The sequence below is a fragment of the Acanthochromis polyacanthus genome, unplaced genomic scaffold, assembly GCF_021347895.1.
Source record: "Acanthochromis polyacanthus isolate Apoly-LR-REF ecotype Palm Island unplaced genomic scaffold, KAUST_Apoly_ChrSc contig49, whole genome shotgun sequence".
NCBI classification, from domain to species: domain Eukaryota; kingdom Metazoa; phylum Chordata; class Actinopteri; family Pomacentridae; genus Acanthochromis; species Acanthochromis polyacanthus.
In genome coordinates, this window is record NW_026131338.1 from 6474 (window position 1) to 14030 (window position 7557).

The following is a 7557-nucleotide window of genomic DNA, read 5'->3' on the forward strand; positions in this document are numbered from 1 at the left end:
AGGGCCCTCGTGTCGTTATAGACTATCTAAAAGAGGACCCCTATCATTCTGTACCACCAAAGTGTGGACCTTATTTTCTGTCAGCCATAAAAACAATCGTTTTTTTTTCAATGAGTTTCCACTGTTATTGAAAATAGACTAATTGAGGCAACTATGACATTATTTAGCATTACACTCACCTTTCTGCAGTAAGTAAGATTTTTAAAAAATCATTTTTACTTGTAGATTGTTTTCAAAACAAACTGAATGAGGTTTATTTCATTTGAAGTGTGAAACAGAAAAAAGTAGAAAACTACATTCAATCACGATGACTGGTGCAGAACAAATGCTGACAGTGACGCTACTATTGACAGCAATGACAGTTTTGGGAGGTGGTGACCAAATCCTGTGCTGATGTGACTGAGATATTTGGCTGTACCAGTGCTACTATTCAGAAGCATACTTTGGAGCTCTGATCCCAGATGTGTGCACCTGAACATTCCTATATTATGCTTGCTTCTCTTCATCGGGAATGGTGAATTAGTGCATACAGACCGGATCTCGAGACATGAAGAGTGAAAGATCAATTGATGTAAACTAGGAATGGAATGACAATGACATTGTTGACAGAGAATCTGTACACGCGTACAATTCATCCAGCAGATTTACAAGCAGTGAAGAAAAAGAAACTTGCAAACTAAATTAAGACAGAAAAGAATTCATTATTTCAAATGAGTTGTTGTCCACCAAGTATTTAATGCTTTTTTTTTCTTTTGTAATGACATTTGCTGCTATGTGTGTCTGCTAAAGGTAACAAATAATTCTTTAAGAAGCAAAAACCCAGAGAAATTCCCTATATTTAACTAATGACGTAAATAGAGATTGCATTGTTTGCTTCACAGATCAAAACCTCATGCTTTTCTTTACAATTTCGTACTGGTGGGTCCTGGTGGTTGTAAAAATATGAACGTGAGGATTTCTTTTCCGAGAGTGGTGGGATTTTGATACTAATGTTCATAATGTGGTAACAGACATTGTGGAATAAGTCAAAATGTCACCTGTTTTTAATGCCTTTTTTGATTACAACTCCAGCTCTATTCTAACATGCTTGTTTGTTTATTTGTTTATTTGATAGGGACAGAACAACAAACATTGTTACATTAACCGATGTCATGTTCATAGGTCAATAGCTGACAGCTAATTCGCAGACCTGGTCCCTGCTTGTGTGGACAGAGGTAAAAGTGATGTTCTTGAAGGCTACTGCCCAACCCCCACACACAATTTACATTTCTATGTTGAGGCGCTACGAATGTGCTTGTGTGGACAGAGCTAAAGGTGATCTTTCTTGAAGGCTACTGCCCAACCCCCACGCACAATTTACACTCTGCCATGGCCAAAGAGACAAACAGGTTTCTGCTGTAGCACAGATCAACAGGCTGACTTACGTTCAGACCAATTTCCCTTGTAGTTATGCATGAATAAATTCTATGAGTTTCAAAGGTTTTATTCACTTTGCAAATTGTGATGATCTAAGTATTCACAAAAAACTGAACCATTCAAGTCAAATAAATAAATCATTCTAGTTTCACTCAACAAATGTGCCAGAACTTTCACATTTCAGTACAACCTCTTGTGTGTTGTTGTTTTGTTTGTTTTTAAACCTAGAAGTATGAGTGTACTTCAAACACTTTCAAGTAGATTTTTCCTGTTTCTGAATATGTTGAGCCTGTCTTTTTCATTATAGCATGAACTATCATTTGTTACCTTTAACAGCAGTTTAGAATTACATCAGCCCATTCCCAGTAAAAAATTACTCTGCCTCTGCAGGAGTTTTTAACTTCCAAAGGCAAGGAAGGCCTCATGAAAATCATCAGCTTAAACACACCTTGGCCCGTACTTCAGAATCTGTTGCTGAGACATAGCTTACCGTAAGGCTCAGGTGAAACAAGCCAGATTCAGACTTCTCATCTCTTCTAGATAAATCTCTTTACAAGACACAGCAATGACAAAAATTCCCTACAAATGGTCCCATCATTCTTTAACTCACAAATTAAGTGCGGGTGTTTTTTGGTTTTAGTTTTATTCCTATTTTCTGCAGAAATGCAGAGCAAAAACAAAGTGGATCAATATTTGTTGGACAACAACTTCTCTACAAAGCTAGATTCCTTTTCTGTCACAGCTCTGTTGTGTGTTGTCCAGTCCTTTTACATCTGCTGGGTAAACTGAGCAGTTCACATCAACTGAAACCCTGTAACCCTTCATGTGTCTACGTCTGGTCTAACTGCTCTGATTCACCATTCATGTCAGGGTGGTTAACGATCTTTTTCCAAAGACCCAGTCACTGTTCCGATCATTGGGCAGGGTTTTATATCAATACCGGTCTCCTCGCAGAAGTTTTTACTTGTCTTTTCTGTTTTTGGGAGCGACAGCTTTAGAGGACCAAAAGCATTTCCATGTGTTTTTCCTTCATTGGAGATTCATCTACCTGAATATTTATTTTATTTGTGCACCTTTCAATCAATATGTAAAGATATAATAGTTTTATAGGTAAGTATATTGAAGAGGTACTGTGCAAGAAGAACATTTAACCTACCATCCTTCAAGTTTTTTTCTTCCTTCAAGCAAAGAAAAGGTAAGGTAATTTGCAGCACTTTAATTTAATATTCTAAAACCTCAATGTATAAATGCTAACAATTTAAAAATGACTTTTTTGTCCATTTACCATATAAACATGTGGCACTGCCATCGTACTACTTTAATATTTATGTCTAAATGTGTAGGTAGCATTAATATTCTGATAGAACTCACAACAAAAAAACTGAGAAGTTTACTATTATGAAAATGCAGATACTATAATTCTTCTGCCTCATAGTTAATGTTGCACCTTTTATCTAAATATTTACAGTGACAAGGTTTCAAAGTATTGTTGATAGTGTAACTACTGAGCTATTTTCTGTTGGACATGCCTGGTATGCAGCAACACATGAGCATTTCTGAAACTTATATCACACTATTAATGCATATTTATTTGTTTCCTGTTAATCAGGTTAGGGAGTTATTGCCACTAACAAAATTACAAAATTTGAAATGATGACCATGTCTAATAGGTTTTTTTTCTGCATTTTCAAGGAATCCCGTCGGATGAGTTCATTCGAAAACCTTGCCTCTAACCCTGGCGTTACGGACGTTGGAGAACCTGTTTTTAACACCACAAAAAGATTGCAAATGGATGCAATGCTGCTGAAATTTTCCCAGGATTCTTCCAGAGCAACAAAGTTGCAGTGAAAAGAGTTGCAAAGCATATTTCTCAAAATGAGAATAAAATGGCACATGTCCTATGTTCAGAAACATTCAAAGCAGAACATCTTTTACAACCAATTGCAGTGTTGGAAGATAATTACTTTGCTTATTTTGTCTCCCCTCTCTGCAAATACAGTCTGGCGGAGGTAATTGAAAACAAGAACTTTCCTGACAGAGAAAGTTTGACTGAGGCTCAAAGACTGGGGATCTGCCAGGAGCTACTGCAAGGACGACAAGAACTCCATTCACGCGGGATTTTGCACAGAGACCTGAAGCCCGAAAACATTTTGTTTGGTAAAAAAAAGAATAAATCGTTTAGCCATAGCCATAAACTATCTGGTAGAATGTATTTATTATCCAATTTTTCATTATACATCATAGAAAAGACGTTATTTTGTGGATATTGTATTAAGAGGTACATGTCTAAGGATCATTTTCAATATTTTACAGATATCAGCAACAAATTGTTTATCGCAGATTTTGGAGCAAGCAGGAAACTGGATTTGGCACAATCAGCTTTGCAGTCTCAAATGGCTGGATCTTTGTCTTGGTCAAGTTATGAAGATGTTTGAGGCATGCAATACAAATACAAGAAAGAGTCAGATATCCAGGTAAGTTCAGGATGGAAATGTCGCTTCAATGGCCATGATGACTGCTATGAGTTTACATGTCTTTAAAATATGTGAAATGTGGAGCTGAAAATGAATAAACTAGGTCTGCTGTATGGTGAATTGTATCACATGTCAGTATTCAAATCAGTTTACATAAACTCAACTGTATATTATAAGTAATATTTTAATCATTGTAATGTTTATATATACATACTCAAAAAATATAAACGCAACACTTTTGTTTTTGCTCCCATTTTTTATGAGATGAACTCAAAGATCTAAAACTTTTTCCACAAACACAATATCATCATTTCTCTCAAATATTGTTCACAAATCTGTCTAAGTCTGTGATAGTTAGCACTTCTCCTTTGCTGAGATAATCCATCCCACCTCACAGGTGTGCCATATCAAGATGCTGATTAGACACCATGATTAGTGCACAGGTGTGCCTTAGACTGCCCACAATAAAAGGCCACTCTGAAAGGTGCAGTTTTATCACACAGCACAATGCCACAGATGTGGCAAGATTTGAGGGAGCGTGCAATTGGCATGCTGACAGCAGGAATGTCAACCAGAGCTGTTGCTCGTGTGTTGAATGTTCATTTCTCTACCATAAGCTGTCTCCAAAGGCGTTTCAGAGAATTTGGCAGGACATCCAACTAGCCTCACAACCGCAGACCACGTGTAACCACACCAGCCCAGGACCTCCACATCCAGCATGTTCACTTCCAAGATGGTCTGAGACCAGTCACTCGGACAGCTGCTGAAACAATCGGTTTGCATAACCAAAGAATTTGTGCACAAACTGTCAGAAACCGTCTCAGGGAAGCTCATCTGCAAGCTTGTCATCCTCATCGGGGTCTCCACCTGACTCCAGTTCGTCGTCGTAACCGACTTGAGTGGGCAAATGCTCACATTTGATGGCGTCTGGCACGTTGGAGAGGTGTTCTCTTCATGGATGAATCCCGGTTTACACTCTTCAGGGCAGATGGCAGACAGCGTGTGTGGTGTCGTGTGGGTGAGCGGTTTTCTGATGTCAACAATTTTGTCCATGTGTGTATACAGTGCCTTGCGAAAGTATTTGGCCCCCTTGAACTTTTCAACCTTTCGCCACATTTCAGGCTTCAAACATAAAGATATAAAATTTTAATTTTTTGCCAAGAATCAACAACAATTGGGACACAATCGTGAAGTGGAATGAAATTTATTGGATATTTTATACTTTTTTAACAAATAAAAAACTGAAAAGTGGGGTGTGCAATATTATTCGGCCCCTTTACTTTCAGTGCAGCAAACTCACTCCAGAAGTTCAGTGAGGATCTCTGAACGATCCAGTGTTGTCCTAAATGACTGGTGATGATAAATAGAATCCACCTGTGTGTAATCAAGTCTCCGTATAAATGCACCTGCTCTGTGATAGTCTCAGGGTTCTGTTTAAAGTGCAGAGAGCATCATGAAGACCAAGGAACACACCAGGCAGGTCCGAGATACTGTTGTGGAGAAGTTTAAAGCCGGATTTTGATACAAAAAGATTTCCCAAGCTTTAAACATCTCAAGGAGCACTGTGCAAGCAATCATATTGAAATGGAAGGAGTATCAGACCACTGCAAATCTACCAAGACCCGGCCGTCCCTCTAAACTTTCACCTGGAACAAGGAGAAGACTGATCAGAGATGCAGCCAAGAGGCCCATGATCACTCTGGATGAACTGCAGAGATCTACAGCTGAGGTGGGAGAGTCTGTCCATAGGACAACAATCAGTCGTACACTGCACAAATCTGGCCTTTATGGAAGAGTGGCAAGAAGAAAGCCATTTCTCAAAGATATCCATAAAAAGTCTCGTTTGAAGTTTGCCACAAGCCACCTGGGAGACTAACCAAACATGTGGAAGAAGGTGCTCTGGTCAGATGAAACCAAAATGGAACTTTTTGGCCACAATGCAAAACGATATGTTTGGCGTAAAAGCAACACAGCTCATCACCCTGAACACACCATCCCCACTGTCAAACATGGTGGTGGCAGCCTCATGGTTTGGGCCTGCTTTTCTTCAGCAGGGACAGGGAAGATGGTTAAAACTGATGGGAAGATGAATGGAGCCAAATGCAGGACCATTCTGGAAGAAAACCTGTTGGAGTCTGCAAAAGACCTGAGACTGGGACGGAGATTTATCTTCCAACAGGACAATGATCCAAAACATAAAGCCAAATCTACAATGGAATGGCTCACAAATAAACGTATCCAGGTGTTAGAATGGCCAAGTCAAAGTCCAGACCTGAATCCAATCGAGAATCTGTGGGCAGAGCTGAAGACTGCTGTTCACAAACGCTCTCCAGCCAACCTCACTGAGCTCGAGCTGTTTTGCAAGGAAGAATGGGCAAGAATTTCAGTCTCTCGATGTGCAAAACTGATAGAGACATACCCCAAGCGACTTGCAGCTGTAATTGCAGCAAAAGGTGGCGCTACAAAGTATTAATGCAAGGGGCCGAATAATATTGCACGCCCCACTTTTCAGGTTTTTATTCGTTAAAAAAGTTTAAAATATCCAATAAATTTCGTTCCACTTCACGATTGTGTCCCACTTGTTGTTGATTCTTGACAAAAAATTAAAATTTATATCTTTATGTTTGAAGCCTGAAATGTGGCGAAAGGTTGAAAAGTTCAAGGGGGCCGAATACTTTCACAAGGCACTGTATATATATATATATATATATATAATTGCAATCTGTGCAATATGGAAGGGTGATTATGACTGGACATTGATTCAAATGAATCTCCTGTATTGCAGACAACAGGGTGCCTGGTGCATTACATACTGACAGATGGAGAGCACCCCTATCAAGCAACTACACCCTACTCCAACGATCCACTGGCGTTATTTCAAAATCTCAGAGCGGGCACCTTTACTCTTCAGTGCGAGGAAAGGCATCAAGGTATCATTGGCAGAATGCTGTGTAAATCGACAGAAGCATGCCCTACCATGAAGAATGCCTTCAAGCCATCACAAGTATGTGCCCAGACAGACAGTTCTGACTTTGTCACTTCACCAGTTAAACATATCATTAAACAATATATGCATACACTATAGCTAATATTGCAAGATTGTATGCATAGGGCAAATGTAATCCTTAATTGATTGAATATGGTAAATGTCTGTTATGTGTTCACAGTTTCACACACCAAGCTGATCACAATGGAGTCACAAACAACAGTAATAACAATGGAAATAAAAGTAAGCATTTAATTATCTATTTCAACATTTTGTAGAAGTTATAAACCATTATCATAAAATTTATAACATAATTTAATATGTTGATTTTGCATTGTTATTTTTACAGGACCAAACCCCACATAGCCAATTGCTCTCCTCAAGCATCAAATGAGATTGACACTCAACACAGTGCCAACAGTGATCAGCCAGGGAGTGTCTGCAATGTAGTGATGATTCCTCTTCTCACATTGAAGATGATACAGTGGTATGGAAAGTATTCAGACCCCTTGAAATTTTTCACTCTCTGTGTCATTGCAGCCATTTGCCAAAATCAAAAAAGTTCATTTTATTTCTCATTAATGTACACTCAGCACCCCAGCTGACAGAAAAAACAGAAGTTTAGAAATTTTGCAAAATTATTAAAAAAGAAAAAGTGAAATATCACATGGTCATAAGTAT

The 7557-nt window shown here is 38.7% G+C and overlaps 1 long non-coding RNA gene across 3 annotated transcripts; it reads left to right on the top strand.

The window, feature by feature from the left end:
• Nucleotides 1–3197: 3197 nt before the first annotated feature.
• LOC127532937 (uncharacterized) lies at nt 3198–6859 on the top strand. Of its 3 annotated transcripts, none has more exons than XR_007940578.1 (4): nt 3198–3573; nt 3730–3890; nt 4288–4908; nt 6676–6859. It is a non-coding gene; the product is annotated as an uncharacterized LOC127532937 (long non-coding RNA). The 3 variants fall into 3 exon arrangements; XR_007940580.1 differs by having other exon boundaries at nt 4703–4908; XR_007940579.1 differs by lacking the exon at nt 4288–4908.
• The last annotated feature ends 698 nt before the right edge of the window (nt 6860–7557 follow it).